Raw genomic sequence first — 20,113 nt, forward strand, 5'->3', positions numbered from 1 at the left:
GTTTTGTCCTGTTCTGTTGCTGTCAAACTCAAACCACTTGCGTTTCTCCAGTCTGAAACCAGACGGGCAGACGTGCCAGGAGGGGTCTCCACAGTGTGGTGCCGGCTGTAAGGCGTCGAGGGGATTTGCTGCCCAGGGCGGGGTGAAACTGCTGGTTTGCAGGCTTTATGTTTTCCTGCCCTTTGGAAGGCACATTCCGTCGCGGGGACTGCTGATGCCTCTGGACCATCACCGGTGTCTGGAAGGTCTTCCTGTTTCATAAAACCTGACCCAGGAACGTGGCGGCGCGCTTGCTCAGGACATATTACTCACTGTCCCCCAGATCGAGTGTTCTGCCCTTTGGAAAACCCGCGTGTGTCCTTCTCTCACTGGCCAAGCCCTGCAGAGGTCTTCCTTGGGACCCGGCATCCTGGGAATGAGGGTGCTCACAGCAGAGGGGCCCAGGGGTCGGCGCCCCGGGAGGCCCCTCAGGAAGGGGCCGCAGACCCAAGAATTAGTGTCCTCCTGGGTTGCCTGGTTTCAGAGTTGCTTCAAAACGCACGTGAGGTTCTAGTCTGTATTCCTGCAGCAGTGTCTGCTTCGAAACAGGAGCTGGCCCTCGGGCTGGGCCAGAGCGCGAGGCGTGCGCAGCTGAGAACTCACACTAGTTCTCCGGCGCCTGTGCTGTCTTGGCGAGGTCGCCGTGGGGCTGGCAGCGGCCGGTTCTCCACCCCCTCCTGCGGTTCCTCAGGGTCCCCGGGGCAGCCGCAGGTGGTTGTCTCAAGTCTGTCTCGTTGGTTTCCTGGTTTGTGTTTATACCTGGAGTGGAAATCGTCCCAGAGAGCTGGGCTGGCACTGCGACCTTGATTTTCCATTTCTGTCCCTTTCTGTCTCTCTTCCTAAACAGAATTTTAAGAATCGAAGTGGCTTTGACACCGCGTGAGTGTTGTGCTCATGGTTGGGGCTGTAGAGCAGCCCAGCTGGGAGTGCGGGCGGAGGTTCCGCGTGGCTGCGGCGGCCTCGTGCCCAGGGGAGGCCCTCAGCACTCGTGGTACAGTGTGGGGCCTCTTCCTGACGGGGCTCCTTCCCAGGCGTGGCCGCCGCCGTGCTGGGCACAGGGACCCTCCTCCACTTGCCGCAGGTTCTTTCTCTGACCACGCCCACCTCCCCCATGAAAGAGGTGAAGCAGAGGCTGCCGCTGGTCTCCTCTCGGCACCAGTGTCCTGCGGAGGGACCTCAGTGCAGGCCGGGCCAGCGCGGGTGCCCTGGGCAGAGCTCTGTGTGGGAGCTGCTGCTTTCCAGAGAGCGCCGCCGTGAGCCGTGATTTGAGGAGGCAGCCTGTGTTCATGTGGCGCTGCACACGCACGCGCACGCACATACGCACACACACACACCTGTCTGACCTTCCATCTGTGGAGTCCTGTGTGGACTCCACCCTCCAGCCGGTTCTCGTTCCTGTTTGGTTGCCGCGCTCCTGACAGCTGTGGGGGAAGGCAGCCCTGTCTCTGCTCTGCTTGTCCGGCTCCCCGTGCCCTCGAGGCACTGGTGCCCGTGGACTCAGGGCGCTTTCCCACCAGCAGACGTGAGGTTCCCATAGTGCCGCAGGCCACAGCTGTCCCCTGTGCCAGAAGCCCCTGCCCACCTGGGGTCGGATTTGGAGACTGCAGCTCAGGTCAGTGGGGGAGGGGTTTATGACCACCTTGACATGGGGTTAGAGGTCATTTTGCTAAAGACATACCTGATGGCCTTTGTTGAGTTCCCAGATCCCTGAGGTGGGTGGGATGGCTCTGCTGTAGGGCAGAGACCCCCAGGAGGTGGGCCTCCGAATCCAGGGCCGCAAAGGGCGAGGTTGAGGTGGCTGTCCCCGACCCTAGTGTGCCCAGCCTCATGGGGAGGTCCCGAGGGAGGGTGAGCACACCAGTGTTGAAGGGGCAGCAGTGGCCACAAGGGCCTGGGAGAGCCCACGGCCAGGGGGAGGTTTCAGTGTGGCAGAACATGGCCACCACGACAGGTGCGGGGAGCACAGCTGCGTGGCGCCGCCCCTCCACCCCCAAACAGCCCTTCCAGCTCTGGCGCCCCCAGGAGTGCTCCCTCGTGGCCACCCAGCCCTCTGGTCTCTGGGCTCCTGCCCTGTGCCGTTTGGCTGTGCTGATCAGCTCCTGCCCCGAGGTCCTGCCTGCCTTTGCCGTTCATGGGGACACCGGCACGTCTCAGAACCTGCCGGCCTGTGGCGCTGCTGCCGGCAGAGGGCAAGGCGCGGCAGGGTCCCAGGGACAGTGAGATTCAGACTGCAGCTGCCTCTTGTGCGCCTCCCTGGTGTCTGCTCCTGTGTGCCTCGCGGGAGCAGTGCACAGGGCTGGCCGGCCCAGGCTCTGCCTTCTCCAGGCCTGTCTCGGGCCTCCCGTGCAGCACCGTTGTGCTGCACGTGGGCACTGCTCCCTCCTTCCAGCTTCAGCCAGGCGTAGCCTTTCTCAGCCTTCGCAGGCCACTGGTCGAGGGGAGGCCAGGGAGCCGCACTTGTTCCCATTGGAAGCTGCTCGTGGGCTTTGGCGAGGCGGGTCCTACGGTAACGCGTGGGCCTGTGCCCGGCCTCCGGCTGTTCCCGTGCCTTTGCGGGCTGTGCTCTGGCGGGTTCTTGCCGTTCAGAGCCGAGCTCTGCAGCGTTGCACGTAACTGACCTGATGGAGCTGTGCCGATGGCCTCGTCCTCATCCTCCAGTGCGGGGTTCCCCGAGTGTCTTCCTTGTTGCTCCGTGGATGCCCTGAGGGTGCGTCGGGGATGGCACGAGTGTGGGGTGCTTGCCGGGGGTGGGGCACAGGACTGCCTTTGTGGTTCACTTGTGGAGCTGCGAACCCTGCAGGAGAGGGCATGGGCTCCGCGCAGGAAATCGTGTGAGGATCCGGGCCCGGAGTGCCTAGGGACAGCGGGGACTGTGGGAGGCAGCCCACGGGGAGCTGCTGTGTGTCTGGAGCGGCCGGGCCACGCGTGCACAAGCTGTCTCGGGTGCTGCTGTCCACAGGCAGTGTTAGGTGTCGGAGGATCTTGAATGCTGCGTGGGTTTTCAGAAGCCTCTGAAGCGAGGGAAAGTTCTCAAGAATCAGGAGCCCGGAGATTCAGGGTTATAGCAGAGTGGGTGACGCCACTCCTGCGTACATTTTGTTTATTTTAAAGGTGATTTGTTTGGAAGAGTTACAGAGGTAGGGGCGGGGGGAATTGATCTGCATCTACTGGTTACTCCCCAGACGTCCACAACGGCTGGGGCTGGGCCAGCCCAAGCCAGGAACTTCCTCCAGGTCTCCCACGTGGGTGCAGCGGTGCAGATAGTGCGGCCATCCTCTGCTGCTTTCCCGGGCAATAGCAGGAGCTGGACTGGAAGTGGAGCAGCTGGGTCTTGAACCGGCGCCCATATGAGATGCCAGCACTGCAGACAGCAGCTTAACCCACTGTGCCTCGGTGGCAGCACTTGTCTGTCTGTTTTTTAAGAGCTTGTAGTTCTAAGCTGTTGAAGTTAAATAATTTTTCAACACTTAGAGCGATGTGGTATTTATGTTGCAGGTACTGTTATGCTTTCCCCCACGTTTTGGTAAAGCAAAAGAGGGTTTTCTTGAATTATATTAGAAAACTGTAAAAAACAATCATCAAAGCTTAAAAAATTGTCAAGGCATTAGGCCTTCTTTTCTAGCGTACTTCTCAGGGCTGTAGTCAGACCTGGCAGGTGAGGGTGATGGATGCCCCTTCCGTGTCGTGACACGTCCCGGCAGCGCGTTGCCTGCTGTGGCACTCCTGTTGATGGCTGCTTCTGTTGGAGGTGAGGTTGGTGGAGGGACTGGCCCTGTGCGGCCCCTCCTATTTCTCTGTGCTGTGGTCTTGCTCATGGGCAGGTCTGGGGAGAGAAGGAGCCAGGTCCAGGAAGGTTTCACCAGTCGCAGGTCTGTGTCAGGGAGGCCTTGACGGGCGTAGCCGGGGCTGGTCAGGGCAGCTGGATCAGGAGCAGGCGGCATTTTCTTCTGGAGCCTCTGGGCTGCGTTGGGCTTGTGCAGTGTCCTGGCTGCATGTTCACTGCGATCGGAAAAGGGGGGTCGACTGCAGGTGCAGATCTTTTGGGAGAGACCCGGGGGTGGGCTGAGAGTGGTCAGTGAGGTCTGTGTGTCCTGCTGGGGGTGACCTCACTAACTGGTGTGGGGGTGGCAGAAGCACCTGCGTGCTTCTTCATGAAGGGGTGGCTCCTGCGAGCCCTAAGGCCTGCCCGGTGCTCTGCCTGGCTCTGGGAGGTGCTGTACAGGTGCCGTTTGTACAGCATCTCTCTGGGTGACTGGTATTCGAGGGGGGAACAGACAGTAGTGGGCTCTGGGCTGGAGAAGTTTTCACCCTGAGTGCTGGGAAGCAGTGACCTCCCTGGACTGTACCCCTTTGAGATTCCTGATGGAGACCAGCAAGGCCGGCTGCTTCAGGTGTGTGTGTGTGTGTGTGTGTGTGTGTGTGAATTTTAGAGATAGAAGTTAAAAAGCTATGTCCTTGAAAATGTTAATTAATTAGGATAGGAAATAATTCCTCTTCTTGTTAGGGTGATCACCATGACTTAACCTTTTAAAGCCAGCAGGTCACCTGAGCCATCAGTGCACAGCAGTTTCCAGTAGAAATTTAGCTTTTCACAGTGAGGTAAACATTTGTGAAGAAATACCAAATGGGGCCCGTGCCATGGCGCAGTAGCTTAATCCTCTGCCTGCGGCGCCGGCATCCATATGGGCGCCAATTCTAGTCCCGGCTGCCCCTCTTCCAATCCAGCTCCCTTCTGTGGCCTGGGAAAGCAGTGGAGGATGGCCCAAGTCCTTGGGCCCCTGCACTCGCATGGGAGACCCGGAGAAAGCACCTGGCTCCTGGCTTCAGATTGGCGCAGCTCCAGTCGTTGTGGCCACTTGGGGACTGAACCAACAGATGGAAGACCTTTCTCTCCGTCTCTCCCTCTGTCTGTAACTCTACCTCTCAAATAAATAAATAAAATCTTAAAAAAAAAAAAAAAAGAAAGAAATACCAAATGGGGCCTGCGCTGTGGTGCCGCAGGTTAAGCCGTGGCCTGTAGCGCCGACATCCCATATGGGCGCTGATTTAAGTCCCAGCTGCTCCGCTTCTGATCCGGCTCCCTGCTGATGCCCTGGGAAAGCAGCAGGCAGTGGCCCACGTCTCTGGGCCACAGTGCCGGCCCAGATGTGTACCTCTTGACAGGTGCCTTTGGGCGTTTTGTGTCACCTGTGAGCTGGTGTGCAGCCAGTGTCCCGCAGCCCCGTGAGTGGGAAGTGTGGCACTGGATTCTGAGTCCAGCCGGGTGACCCGTGACGGGTGAGTGGGACCCAGTTGTGTAAAGGCATCCTTGGGTCTGTGAAGTGTGGCTGAGTGTGTGCTTTCCAGAGCGAGTGGTCGCGGGCTGCAGGCGTCCAGCTTCGTCCAGCGTTGTCAGCACAAGGACATCTCCCTGCACGACCAGAGTCGTGGTGAACGCTCTTGCCTTACATCCCCCTTGAAGAGTCTGGGTTTGTTGGAGTCAGCAGTGGTCTTTGTGCTCTCCGTGCTGTCGCCTGAGCTGCAGCCAAGTGGCGGCTCACCCACCTGGCCCTTGGCTGGCAGCTCAGCCGTTGACTGGCGCCGTGGCACTCTGCACAGGTTCCCACCTGGCGTGCGTAGCGGGTCTCACAGCAGGGTGTCGGGTTCCCAGGCTGTAGACCCGCAGTCCTGCACAGAACCTCCGTCTCCTCGAAGGGCGGGCAGCATCTCCGTGTGTGTGGACTCTGAGCTCCTTCGAGGCTGGGCCTGCGCGCTGGCCTGGTGCAGGAAGTGAAGTGGCCTCAGGTGAGACCACTGCGGCCAGCTAGCCAGTGTGTGTCCACGAGGCCGGGGGCTGGGGCTGAGTCCAGCAGCTCCACAGGCATGATCTCGGGGACACCAGGCCCCTTGTCTGGCGTGAGAGTGCACGTTGGGGGATTCAGGACTTCACTGCGTCAGATTCCTTTTCAGAATCTTTTCCATGAAATGCGGCCTTCTAAATCCAGCTGGGAAAAGCGTTAGAAGAGATGGGAGGTGGCCAGCATTTTATATGTACGATTTCTTGGCGAGGGTGAGGAGAAGGGGTGGGTGTGTGGCGTGGCCTTCATCTGCCGCAGAAAAATGGCCTCCCGTGTTCCCACGGGGCTGTGGGGCCCTGAGTGGTTTGCCACAGGAGGGAGGGTCATGCTGATGTCACATCATGCCATGTGGCTTCACTTGTCCCGCGTTCCTGCGTGCTGTGCTGTCCGGGGCGTCATCCCGCACGGGAAGCCTGCCCTGCCCAGAAACGGTAGAAATGACAGTTGTGGCCGCAGAAGCTCAGCATGAGTGCGGTGGTGACTGGTTTTCGAGAAGGTCACAGAGCCCTGTCGCGCTCTTGCTGCCTGGACAAGGGCCAGGGGAGAGTTGGGTCCCCTTGGACAGCATCTATGGGCCTTGGGAAGAGGCAGACCCTGGGAGGCACAGGACGGCCAGAGTGTCTCCCGCTGCGGCTGTCCTCAGCCCCTCCTTGTCCCCTCACCTAGGCCGGCACATGCAGCAAGAGTGACTGCTCACGGCCTCTTGTCTGCTCTGGGGGATGGGGAGGCGGCCTCACTGTGACCGACTGCTCGGCAACAGTGGATCCCTTTCAGGGCCAGCATTTTGTCCCTGTCCAGGTTTAACAGGTCCTTCAGGTCAGGCAAGACCCCAGAAGCTGGACAGCAGTTTGGTTAGGAGCAGTGGTCTACGTTTTGTACAGAGAACCTGGTGAGGTTACTTGAGCAGTGGTGTTAGCTGAGGTTGACATGGGTTTCTAGTAAGTTCCGGGAGATGCCTCTGGGACCAGCCACACCACACGCTGGCCTCGGTGCTTAGTTCCATGTCAGTCTGACCTCAGATAGTTGGCGGGGGGGCGGGGGGGGTCGGCTTTGTGAATGAAGGGCTGCTTTGATTAAATTTGTTATTTTCAAATACACCTAAAAAGGGGAAGTTTTATTAACGCTGAATTATTTTGTTTGTTGAAATAGCTGGTGTAGCGGACATGGTCTCGCAGTGGCCAGTGTGGTAGACACAGTGCATCCTCAGTATTTAGTGACTGAGTTGGGTGAGTGGAATCGGTGTCTGCCGGAGACCAGCTCCAGCCAGTCCAGGGGCCCAAGGGTGCGAGGTGGCGGCGCTCGAAGAAATGCGACACTCACAGCAAGGCTGGCGGCACAGCTCTGGCCCTCGAGCCCCAGACTTCATTTTTATGTAATAAGTCACACAATGATTCTTTCTTCTTACAGTCACAAGTCTGCTGTCCACTTTGATCTAGTGACGATTTCTTTGGTTTTCAAGGGCACATTCAGAGCGTGGGTTGCTATCACAGACAGGTGCGAGAGAGCGGGCCGCCCACACAGCCAGGGCCTGAGTGCTGCTGAGCTATGCAGAGACTGGCTACCCCAGTGAGAACAGTGCCTTCCTAATCTGACCTTTACTGGAAGCCCCAAGGTCACAGCAGGCCCTTTTTCAAATGTGTCCCCTCTCTGCAGTTCTTTCTGTAAGTAATTTCTTTATTGTGCTTATTTAAGGTTCACTTAACTCTTCTACAGTTTAGACATCCTAACCATGGCTGTATTTGTAGCACATACTGAATTAAAGCTTTAATCACATTGATTCTTGTTTACTGGGGAGTCGACACTAGGGAGCCTGTTGCCTTTTAATTCTTACCCACAAACAGCTCAACCTTGCAGAAAGCTTAACCCCTTCTCCAACACAAACGTTCTGCTTGATTAAAATTCTGCAAAGCAGTGGACATTTTGGAGGTTATGAGACTAAGCGTTTTTCCCTACAATTAGGAATACAGCAATCATTAGCTCCGGAAGGAAGCTCCGGCTTCTTGCGCAGAGCGCAGGTCCCAGCAAACCCAAAACCACCAGGAGGCCGCAGCTGTCCTCCTCACGCCTTGCTGAGACAGACCTGCGTGACCTTGTCAGCCAGCCGAGCTGCCTCGCCCTCGCCCGCGTCAGCTGTCCTCGGGGTGAGACGCTGGGGCGCAGGCTCCTGTTCTTTGCACTCACTCACTGTAGTCGCGTGTCCTGAAAATGAGTGGAACAGGACTCATTTGAAGTCCCGAACCCAGGCGCCGTGACCTCGCTGAGTAACCGCAGCTTTCTTCTTAGTAGGATGCCAGTCTGGACTTCGCATGGGCAGGTTCGTGATTCCTGGGTTTTCTGGAACTTTTCTGTCACCATCTTTCTTTATTTTTCTAAGTTTACTTTCATCTACTTGAGAGGCAGAGAGAGAGTGAGGGAATTGCCTTCTGCTGGTTCACTCCCCAAATGCCCGCGACGGCTGAGGCTGGGCCAGGCCAGTGCCGGGAACCAGAGCCAGGAACTCCACCGGGTCTCCCACGGGGGAGGCGAGGACCGAGGACTGGGCCTTCACCTTCCTTCCCAGGTGCATTAGCAGGGAGCTGCGTCAGAAGCAGAGGAGCCGGGACCGGCGCTGGCACTGCGGGGTGGGCTGTCAGTGGGTGCCTGCCCCGTCACCATCTTCTCAGTGGGTCTGTGCATCTCGCAGCCGTATGTGGGATTTGATGCCGTGTGGCCCAGCCTGCACTCCATGCTGCAGCTCCCTCTGGAGACAAGCAGCTGGTGACACAGAGAGGATTCTGGGAGGAGGGCCGTTGGTGGAGCTGCTGTGCAGGGAAACCTGGTCCTCAGCGCTGCCGAGTCACTGAGTAGAGAGAGAGAGAGAGAGAGAGAGAGATCTCCCTCGGCTGGTGCCCTCCCCCAGGCGTCTGCAGCTCCCAGTCGAGACCAAGCTGAAGCCAGGAGCCAGGAACTGTACCCAGGTCTCCCACGTACGCAGAGGAGGCCCAAGGTCCTGGGCCAGCTTCCGCGGCTTCCCCAGGCACATTAGCCGACACTGCGGCCGATTCCCCGTGCCGCAGCGCTGGCGCGCTCTCCGTGCTGTTCAGGAGCAGAGGCACTGCGGGCCAGGTGGCGCCCCTTATTCTGACATCTGGGGAGACTCCCTGATGGGGTGATCGGGGTTTGTAAGCGGTTGGTCAAGTCCACTGCCGTCTGCTTTACTTGTCCTCCAAGGATTTGTTCTGAAAGTGACGTCACGCCCTGGGTTGGAGAGAAAGTGTAATGTACGTATGTATGAGCAGTCGTGTGTGTGTGTGTGTGTGCGTGCACATGTGCCAGTGTGCTCTCTGTGTGCTTCAAGAATGCTGTGTATGTGCACACACATGCGTGCTCTCTGCGTGTACACACATGTGCCATTGTGCACATGTGCCCGTGTGCTCATGCATGTGTGCCCGTGTGCTCTGTATGTGCCTGTGTGCCCGTGTGCTGTGTGCTCCGTGTGTGTGTGCATGTGTGCCAGTGCCATGAGTTTGTGCCTGGGCTGCATGTGTGTTTCAGGAATGCTGTGTGTGTGCACTTCAGAACACATTGACTTGGTGGTTGCTGTGTGTGATTGTACATGGCGTGCGTGGAGAGTAGGACAAATGGAGGCGTTGAGTTTAAAGCATGGACCATTGCTCAATGTTGATTCCCAACAAAATCAAACCCGAAGTCTTCCAAGTGACCACAGACTGATTTTAATTATTTTCATTTTATTTCAAAGTCCAAGTGATGCAGAAATAAAGTGAAAGAGTGAGAGAGCGAGAGAGAGAGACCCTTCCATCTACTAGTTCACGCCCCAGAGAGAGCACGTGCAGAGAGAGAGAACCTCCCGTCTGTTAGTTCACTCCCCAGAGAGAGAGAGAGAGAGAACCTCCCGTCTACTACTTCACTCCTGAGAGAGAGAGAGAACCTCCCTTCTGTTAGTTCACTCCCCAGAGAGAGAGAGAGAGAACCTCCTGTCTACTACTTCACTCCTGAGAGAGAGAGCGAGAGAGAGAGAGAGCGAGAGAGAACCTCCCTTCTGTTAGTTCACTCCCCAGAGAGTGAGAGAGAGAGAACCTCCCGTCTGCTGGTTCACTCCCCAGAGAGCGAGAGAGAGAGAGAGAACCTCCCGTCTGCTGGTTCACTCCCCAGAGAGCGAGAGAGAGAGAGAGAACCTCCCGTCTGCTGGTTCACTCCCCAGAGAGCGAGAGAGAGAGAGAGAACCTCCCGTCTGCTGGTTCACTCCCCAGAGAGCGAGAGAGAGAGAGAGAACCTCCTGTCTGCTGGTTCACTCCCCAGAGAGCGAGAGAGAACCTCCCGTCTGCTGGTTCACTCCCCATGTTCCTGCAGTAGCCAGCGCTGGGCCAGGCTGAGCGCAGGAGCCCAGGACAGTCTGGGTTTCCCGTGGTGCCTAGCACTCCAGCCTCCGCCGCTGCATTAACAGGAAACCTGGAGTCGGGACTTGGTCCGGGGCTCTGATAGGGATGACGGGGTGGGAACCGTGTGCCAGGCGGGGTGGGAACCGTGTGCCAGGCGGGGTGGGAACCGTGTGCCAGGCGGGGTCGGAACCGTGTGCCAGGCGTTCAGCCCACACTGACCTTTATTTCCGCCTGTGCGCTCCGTCGGGTGTTGCTGTTCTTAAAGGGCCAGGTCACCAGGGTGCGGGACGTTCTGTGAAGAACCCTCACGGCGTGGGGGAGCTCTGACCGCAGTGGGCTTTGACCCAGCGAACCCGTTGTAACTTGGAAATGCACTGCACGCTGCCGCCTGCTGGGCACCCTCGCCGGCCGGCCTCACGGCGCTCACGTGAGCCTGTGTTTGGGGGAGGGCGCAGCGCCGAGCCTGTTGTAGGTGAGTCCTGTGCTGACGGTGCAGAGCGGAGTGATGGCGCAGTTGAGCCTCCACCGTGGTGACGGTGCAGTCGGGACTGGAAGCTTCCTGGGTCCCAGCCCTGCTGTGTGGTAGCTTGAAGACGGGAAGCAGCAGGCCAGGACCAGGGACCACCCGCGCACCTTCCCAGGAGAGCCGGGACCAGGGGACCACCCGCGCACCTTCCCAGGAGAGCCGGGACTAGGGCCCCCACCCGGGCGCCTTCCGAGGAGCGCGGGGACCAGGGGACCACCCGCGCACCTTCCCAGGAGAGCCGGGACTAGGGCCCCCACCCGGGCGCCTTCCCAGGAGAGCCGGGACCAGGGCCCCCACCCGGGCACCTTCCCAGGAGAGCCGGGACCAGGGGACCACCCGCGCACCTTCCCAGGAGAGCCGGGACCAGGGGACCACCCGGGCACCTTCCCAGGAGAGCCGGGACCAGGGGACCCCACCCGCGCACCTTCCCAGGAGAGCCGGGACTAGGGCCCCCACCCGGGCGCCTTCCCAGGAGAGCCGGGACCAGGGGACCACCCGGGCACCTTCCCGGGAGAGCCGGGACCAGGGGACCACCCGGGCACCTTCCCAGGAGAGCTGGGACCAGGGGACCACCCGCGCACCTTCCCGGGAGAGCCGGGACCAGGGGACCACCCGCGCACCTTCCCAGGAGAGCTGGGACCAGGGGACCCCACCCGCGCACCTTCCCAGGAGAGCGGGGACCAGGGGACCCCACCCGGGCACCTTCCCAGGAGAGCCGGGACCAGGGGACCACCCGCGCACCTTCCCAGGAGAGCCGGGACCAGGGGACCACCCGCGCACCTTCCCAGGAGAGCCGGGACCAGGGGACCACCCGCGCACCTTCCCAGGAGAGCCGGGACCAGGGGACCACCCGCGCACCTTCCCGGGAGAGCCGGGACCAGGGGACCACCCGCGCACCTTCCCGGGAGAGCCGGGACCAGGGGACCACCCGCGCACCTTCCCAGGAGAGCGGGGACTAGGGCCCCCACCCGGGCACCTTCCCAGGAGAGCCGGGACCAGGGGACCACCCGCGCACCTTCCCAGGAGAGCCGGGACCAGGGGACCACCCGCGCACCTTCCCAGGAGAGCGGGGACTAGGGCCCCCACCCGCGCACCTTCCCAGGAGAGCCGGGACCAGGGGACCACCCGCGCACCTTCCCAGGAGAGCCGGGACTAGGGCCCCCACCCGGGCGCCTTCCCAGGAGAGCCGGGACCAGGGGACCACCCGGGCACCTTCCCAGGAGAGCCGGGACCAGGGGCCCCCACCCGGGCACCTTCCCAGGAGAGCCGGGACCAGGGGACCACCCGGGCACCTTCCCAGGAGAGCCGGGACTAGGGCCCCCACCCGGGCGCCTTCCGAGGAGCGCGGGGACCAGGGCCCCCACCCGCGCACCTTCCCAGGAGAGCCGGGACCAGGGGACCCCACCCAGGCACCTTCCCAGGAGAGCCGGGACCAGGGGCCCCACCCGGGCACCTTCCCAGGAGAGCCGGGACCAGGGCCCCCACCCGGGCACCTTCCCAGGAGAGCCGGGACCAGGGGCCCCTTGCCGGCGCCCATGCGGCACGTTTCCGGGGGTGGTGGCTGTCGAGGGGCAGGACCGCAGATCGCCCTCCAGAGCTCCCAGGCAGCCTCCGCCGGGTGCGCGTGTACAGACAGCTGCTGCTCACCAAGCCTGCCGGGAGTTTGCTGGACTGAGGAGGAGGAAGTTGGCTCCTTGAAGATGTCTTAGCGGCATAACCAGTTGACGAGCCCTTTTGAAAGTGCTGGCTTCTTTTAGAGGGGCGCTCCCTGGCACCTGCAGAGTGCTGGGACACACGTGTGCTCCGGCGGGCAGCGACAGGGCTTCAGCCGGGAGCGAGCCAGCAGCCAGCAGCTGAGTCATAACCTCGAGCGGTTTTCCTGCCGCAACAAAAGCTGAAGTCATTTTCATGTTGTCATGAAGAGAAAATTATTTTCTCTCTCTCTCAAGATTTATTGATTTATTTGAAACAGAGTTGGAGAGAGAGATCTTCCATCTGCTAGTTCCCTTTTCATATGGCCACAATGACCAGGGCCAGGCTAAGGCCAGGAGCTTCTTCCAGGTCTCCCATGGGGGTGCAGGGGCCCGAGGACTTGGGCCGTCTTCTGCTGCTTCCCAGGCCACAGCAGAGAGCCAGGCTGGTTAGAAATCAGTGCCGAGGGCTCCGCAGTGCTCCCCGGAGAGCCTGCAGGTGCCAAGAGGAGCTCAGCATTCGTGTGACACCATCTGTTCCCCGGAACCGGCCACCCGGCTGGGCCAGGGCCGTGCTGACCGTGTCGGGGGAGACCCTGGCTGCCCGGCTGAGCGGGAGGGAGCAAGGTACCTGCGAGCCCTCAGCATGTTCTCAGGAGCGGAAGCACGCAGACTGTCAGCCGTGGGCATTTGCTTCGCTGGCCCCCGGGCCCAGGGCAGTGTGCTGCCTTCCCTGCACAGGGAGGGCAGTGTGGGCCGCGGCATGGGGCTGTCCCAGTCACCCAGGGGCGGTCACCCCCGTTGTTGTGCGCCAGCCAAGCCCTGGCCTGGCAGTGGTGCTGTGCAGCACTGCGTTCGGTAGGACGTCGGCGCCCCCCCATCACAGTGAACACGCGGCAGCTTTGCTCCCATGCCGGGCGTTTTCCAGAGAGCCACAAGGAGGTGGCCCTGGGAGGGAGGCAGGCTCTGCTCTCGTCGTCTGGGCTGCAGCTGGCGACACTCGTGGTCACTGGTGGGTGTCTTGCACCTTGAGGCGGCGCCCCGCCTGCCGCCCCACCCCAGGGGCAGATGAGCGGTGCTGGGGGCGCTGCCATCACTGCTGTGGTCATGGGACAGTCTTACTTCCTCGCCCCTTCCACTGCCTGCCCACCCCAGCTCAGACCTGCAGGGCATGGGAGGACGTGGGGGCCTTGGGTTGGACTTTGCCTTACTGAACCCTCACCTCCCCACCCCAGCCCCACTCAGCCAGGAGGTTCGGATCTGTTCCCAGGAACGTGCCCCATTTGGAGTGTGTGTGTAGATGTGTGCGTGTGTGTGCGTATGCGTGTGTGTGTGTGGGGGTGTGAACAGGCCTCTGTTTTTGCCTCATTGTGTTTCTTAGGTTTTCTGCCTTCTCCCCAGATTGTCACCTGAGGTTCATGCTCCGACTCTGGGAGCCACAGGGTACCCCAGGGGAGATGTGCCTGTGGGTCTCCTGGGGTCCTCTGGACTGCAGCTCTGGCTCTGGGCCTGGAGGCCGTGCGGCGTGTCCTCGCTACCTGTGGGGTCCTCTGAGGTGCCGTGCCCGCTTGCCCTCAGCAGCTCTGTGGAGCCTGCACCGTCTCTCGGTCCCGGCTCGACAGGCGGCAGCGGCGCGAGGTCGGCTCCACGTGCTGCCGTCCCTGGCCGCTCTGGTTTATGAGGTGTTGAGATGGAATCCGGGGAGGCACGGCGGCTTCCCCTCTGTGAGGTCAGAAGGAGGTTGTGTGTAGCCCCTGGCTCTTGGCACTGCTGTGCAGGTGCAGGACAGGGGTCAGGCGGTCGGGTCCCCCAGGCACCTCTTTGCTCTTGGTGAGGTGGCCACTCTTGGAATGTGGGTCTGTGTTTGCGAAGCGCGCCGTGGGTACGTGGGCCGCGTCACCCCAGCAGGCTGGCTTCAGAGTGAGTGGCAGCCCTGGGCCCTCCGCTCCGTGTGCCTGGCCGCACAGCGAGCGGCGCGGCGTCCGTGCAGAGTGCTGCTGAGCCTGCTCTTTGCGTTTCCTCCGGGCGGATTCTCGGTCGCATCCGGAATTCTACATCTGAACAGTTCTGAGAAGTCCTCGGGCTTCTTGCATTTATTTTGGGTTTTGCATCAGTTTTGCGTGATCTCAGCCGGGTATTAAAAAGAGTTTTGGAATTGGCCGCAGATCGAGGAAAACCAGATGGGTGAGCGCCAAAACATTGTGCTTTCAGACCCAGAATTCCCTTAGTAGGCGGCTTCGCATTCAAGCTTCCTGCCACGTCCCTGTTGTCTGGAAATAATCGGGAGGAAACCCTCACACCCTCCGAGTGCAGCCAGCAACAGGCCCTGGCTGCAGCGGTCACTCGCGTGACAGCGTGTGCAGCCTGTGGGGCGCCTGCTCAGGGTCAGACGCGGGCCATCTGGAGTGGTGCTGCTGGCTGCTGGCCTGGGCGCGGGGCCTCAGCCCTGGCCAGCAGCAGGTCTCCCCTGGGCCTGCAGGGTGGCCCTGATGAACACAGAGGCCAGCAGGCTGGAGGAGGGGTTGCGAGTTCACTGTCAGGAGGGTAGTGGACGTTGACTCACGTGTCCGTGATGGCCTTCGTCAGACTTGGTCTTCGCTTCCTGGTACCAGGGCTCAGCTGCCTCCCGAGCAGGGAGCACCTGACCAGGGTTCTGATCCCTCGTCTGGGACGTGCGCTGACCCCGCACCTGATCAGGGTTCTGATCCCTCGTCTGGGACGTGCGCTGACCCCGCACCTGACCAGGGTTCTGATCCCTCGTCTGGGACGTGCGCTGACCCCGCACCTGACCAGGGTTCTGACCCCTCGTCTGGGACGTGCGCTGACCCTGCACCTGACCAGGGTTCTGATCCCTCGTCTGGGACGTGCGCTGACCCCGCACCTGACCAGGGATCTGATCCCTCGTCTGGGACATGCGCTGACCCTGGCGTGGGACCTGACCAGGTGTGGTCCTCAGCGTGTTGTCACTACAGTGAAGTACCCAAGGCAGCTAACTTCATGAAGAGAAGTCTGTTTGGCTTGCAGCCTTGGAAGTTCAAGTCCAGGATCAGCCTCTGGTGCAGGCAGTGGAGTGGTGGGAAGGCGGGGAGCAGAGAGGCCGCCGCCTCGGGCCAGGCGCTGCTGCTGGGTGAGGTTTATGCCCCGCTCAGCACTGGCCGTGACTCGGACGTGATTGTCTGTTTAGGTCGTGTTCACATCATTGCAAGGTTTCTAACCAGTTTAAAATCCAGGCCAAGCCGGCAGTGGCTATGCCTTGAGGAGCCGCCAGCCCGCAGCAGGCTGTTGTGTGACGGATGGATGTGCACTTCATTTCACTTGTACCCTGGTGAGGATGACCTGCCAGAGACTGACAGGGTCACAGAGCAGGGAGCCACGCCTGGGCTGCAGGGCCTGGGCTGCAGGGTGCCCAGCTGCTGCTGTGTCCGTGCCTGGCCTGGGCTCTTGTAAAATTCAGCGTTTATTACTTGTTCTTACATACCTGAAAGGTGGAGCAGCAGAGAAAGATTGCTGTGGCCCCACGTGCCCACCGTAGCCAGGAGTGGGTCAGGCCAACGCCGGGACCCTGGAGCTCCGTCTGGGTTGGCAGGCGCTGGAGCCGCGTGCTGCTGCCTTGCCGGAAGTCGGGCAGTAGCTGGACTTGAATTGGTGCCCCCAGGAGGTGCAGCCTGACCTGCTGAGCCACACCTCCGTGCGCGTGCTCAGTTCAGCATCCCCACCCGCCGTGGCCTTGGCGGTCGTCACGCTTGAAGCCCTTTCGTAGTTCATGTGATTTCGTTGTTCATCATGAAAACCATAGGTGAAAAAAACAACCCACAGGGCCAGTGTTGGGCGGGAGGCCCCTGCCAGCCTGGACCTCCCTGGCCATGGGGCCGACCACCAGGAGCTTCTAGCAGCCGTCAGATGACGTGTCCCGACCACTCGCTACAGCCTGTTCCCAGGGGACCCTGGGCCGCCTCCGGCCCACACCGCAGCCTTTGGGAAGCTCACTTCTGCGTCTGGACTCTGCGGGAGTGGAGAGTCCAGGCATTGTCCAGGCAGGGCGGACATGTGTGCGGCAAACGTGCCTCTCGTGTGCTTTCCGGGGCTGCGGTGTGGGCGGGCCTGCCTCGTGCCGACCTCAGCACCGCTGGCGTCCAACACGCAGCCCGGGGAGCGGCCTCGGCAGCTCTCTCCTGCTGCCTCTCCCTCCCTGCTCGTGGTCCCGTTCTGGGGGTTCCACAGGTCTCCCTCCCTGCTCGTGGTCCCGTTCTGGGGGTTCCTCAGGTCTCCCTCCCTGCTCGTGGTCCCGTTCTGGGGGTTCCTCAGGTCTCCCTCCCTGGTCGTGGTCCCGTTCTGGGGGTTCCTCAGGTCTCCCTGCTCGTGGTCCCGTTCTGGGGGTTCCACAGGGAAATGCCTGTAAAGAGCCGTGCCCTCCCATGTTGGAGTCGGTGCTCTGTAGGGCGCGAGGACGCGGTGCGGCCACCTTAGCGGGGTTCCAGCCTGCGTGCCCTCTGCCAGGGCCTCTTGCACGTGGACAGTGTCCCCTGCAGTGGCCGAGGCACCAGCAGACTCCGTGGAGACCCGCCCCTGCCTGCATCCCCGCTTCCCGCCTCCCCTGCCGACTTCCTCGGCGGTCGGGAGCACGAGGCCGGGGAGGAGTCACAAGCAAGTGGCTGAAAAACGCTGTTTTCCAATCTTGTGCACATTAAGTTTTTAACTCATTCCTGAGATGCTTATCACAACCAAACCAAGAAGGGACTCCCAGCTGAGAGCGGGCTTCTGTTTACTTCACCCGAGTCGGGCGGTAGCGCGTCTGTAGCTGCAGATTGAGACCTGAGGTTCCGGTCAGCGCCCGGCTCACGGGACGAGCGTCTGGCTGGCAGTGATGAGCAAGTCCGTGTGAGGCGCCGTGAGATGCCCTCCGTTTGCCGGGGCGGTGAATCTGCCCCAACCTGTGGACAGGCAGAGCCTTCTCGGCAGTGAGCCCCCAGCTCCATGGAGGACGTGACCCTAAACTCAGCTACTCAGGGAGCTTTTAAAATGTAAAGTGATTATAAAAATAGGACCATATCACGGTCCCTAACATTCTAACTTGGATTCTGTAAACACGGCAGAGATTTTGTTTTTCGGATTTAGTCCAGGATTTAGCCTCTCGGTGCTGTGGCGAGGCCGCTGGGACGCCAGTCCCCGCTCCCACTGCCAGGTCCTCTGCACCTCCACCGGCAAAGGGAGCGGCCCGGACCCCATCTGACCCTTCCTGGCTGTCCCCACGGGAGCTCTCGGCAGGGCCCTGCCTCACCCCCATCGGCAGCGACTTGGTGGCCCACTGCTGTGGGAAGACGAGGGAGCAGAGTCCGAGTTTGTGTCCTGGTCTGGATGACAATTTACAAGACCAAGCGTGAGGGTGAGGGCTGGGCTGAAGTGTTTTTTAAGTAAGAAGCTCCAAAGGGCTGGTAGAAGGGACGAGCCGCTGGGGCCGCGCGGTCTAGGGGGTTGGTGTCCTCCACCCGCAGTCTGCGAGAGCAGTGCAGTGGTCACTCAGGGGCAGTGTAACAGGCTCTTCTGACTTGCTCCTGCCCACATCTCAATCTCGTTGTCTGTTGACAAATATTCGTGACGATGGCTTCCTCCTGCCCTCTTCAGTGCTGCAGAGAGCTGTAGGGCGGGGCCCGTCCCGGGCTCCCCCAGCTTTCGTCCCTGAGAGTGAGCCGCTTGTCCCTGTCAGCTAGAAGGAGCCGGTTCGGGTTGCGTTGAGTGTTTGCTTGTTGGGGGACAGAGGGGCCTCCAGTGTGCAGCCGGCCCAGTGTCCTCTGGGACTGCCTCTCCCCTTTGTTAGCCTTGCCTGCGTCCTCTCCCTGCTCAGACCTGGCTGCAGGGACCCTCAGGCCAGGCCCCACACACTGCCTCTGGTGCAGGGCAGGCCTACTGGAGGGTTCCGTGCAGGTTTGATGGCCGGGTTTGTGGCCTCTTCTGCCCTCCGGCCCCCTCTGCACACCACGCGCTCCTGCTCTGGCTCGGGCGGATGCCCCTGGTGGCGGCAGACCCCTGCCCCCGGTTCCTGCTGCCTCCCGAGCCCAGCAGCTCACCTGACCCACAGACTGCCCGCTCACGCCAGCCCCTAGGCTAGAGCGCTCAGCACTGCCCCTCCACCGCCCGGTCGTGTTTGCCTTCCTGCCTTGCAGTGCCCAGTACACAGTGCGTCCTTCCTAAGTGTTCGCACTTGGTTCTGGGGGAGGGGGTGACGCGGGAGAGGCCGCTGGCCAAGCAGGTCTGGGAGCCGTGGCCTCACTGTGGGGCGCCTGAGGGCTCAGCCAACGCTGGTCAGGGCAGCTGCACGCAACAGCGACCGGTGATGTCCGGTCTCGAGAAACCGATAGTGAAGCAGACAGGGCCGGTGTGCGCTCTAAGCTCAGGCGCACCACAAGTTCTGTTGCTTGCTGCCGTCGGGTGTAGCTGCCGTCGTGGGTTTAATGTGCCCGCAGCCGGAGCCGCTCAGCGCAGTCTGCCTCCGTCCGTCGTGCGGTTTAATGTGCCCGCAGCAGGAGCCAGTGCTTTTGTCATTGGGTTATCTGCCAACAGCTTTTTTTTTTTTTTTTTTTAAGATTTATTTGTTTTTTTGAGGCCGGCGCCGCGGCTCACTAGGCTAATCCTCCGCCTAGCGGCGCCGGCACACCGGGTTCTAGTCCCGGTCGGGGCGCCGGATTCTGTCCCGGTTGCCCCTCTTCCAGGCCAGCCCTCTGCTGTGGCCAGGGAGTGCAGTGGAGGATGGCCCAGGTGCTTGGGCCCTGCACCCCATGGGAGACCAGGAAAAGCACCTGGCTCCTGGCTCCTGCCATCGGATCAGCGCGGTGCGCCGGCCGCAGCGCGCTGGCCGCGGCGGCCATTGGAGGGTGAACCAACGGCAAAGGAAGACCTTTCTCTCTGTCTCTCTCTCTCACTGTCCACTCTGCCTGTCAAAAAAAATAAAAAAATAAAAATAAAAAGATTTATTTGTTTCTTTGAAAGAGGTATCTATAGAGATCTTCCACCTGCTGGTTCACTCCCCCAAATGACGGTAGCAACTTGGGCTGGGAGCTTTATCCTGGTCTCCCACGTGGGTGCAGGGGCCCGAGAGCTTGGGCCATGCTCCACTGCTTTCTCGGGCACGTTAGCAGGGAGTTGGATTGGAAGAGGAACAGCCGGGACTCAAACCGGTGCCCATGTGGGATGACGGTATTGGAGGCAGCAGCCTAACCCACTGCGCCACAGCGCTGGCCCCAGTGGCTGGTTTTGATCTACAGTGGCATTTGGATTCAGAGAACCCACGCTGTGGCTGTCCCTGGGCTCTGTGGGGACCTGGAGTTTTGAGAATCTTGGTAGTAAAAAGGGCCATTTAAACGTCTGCAGCCGCTCAGCCCCGCTTCGGAGCCATGTGAGTCCGTGGTTGTCTGCGCCCAGGGCCTGCAGTGGGAGGGGTGAGCCCCCCCCCCACCCGGGGCCCCTGCTGCACCCCAGCAAGGTCATGGGAGGCAGGAGGTCCTCTCGCGCCAGGCCCTTTGTGTTCGGCTTCACCGCGACGTCTCCTTCATTCCTGACAGCACTTAGCTTGGGGCTTCCTTAGAAGACTTGCAGGGGCTCTGGCTCGGGCAGGACACCTGCGGTCCCAGGGCCCCGGAGTCCTGT

General features: G+C 60.9%; 1 protein-coding gene and 1 long non-coding RNA gene across 14 annotated transcripts in view; one reads left to right on the forward strand and one right to left on the reverse strand.

Annotated features, from left to right (window-relative positions):
• The window catches only part of BANP (BTG3 associated nuclear protein), a 104,254-nt gene that overhangs the window by 78,004 nt on the left and 6,137 nt on the right, over window positions 1–20,113 (forward strand). The gene's annotated exons all lie outside the window — the stretch shown is intronic.
• On the reverse strand, window positions 4,729–11,549 carry LOC138846595 (uncharacterized). Its single transcript, XR_011384134.1, has 2 exons — window positions 10,475–11,549; window positions 4,729–9,113 (listed from the first exon to the last, which is right to left on the reverse strand). It is a non-coding gene; the product is annotated as an uncharacterized lncRNA (long non-coding RNA).

Source organism: Oryctolagus cuniculus, chromosome 18, assembly GCF_964237555.1.
Source record: "Oryctolagus cuniculus chromosome 18, mOryCun1.1, whole genome shotgun sequence".
NCBI classification, from domain to species: Eukaryota; Metazoa; Chordata; class Mammalia; order Lagomorpha; family Leporidae; genus Oryctolagus; species Oryctolagus cuniculus.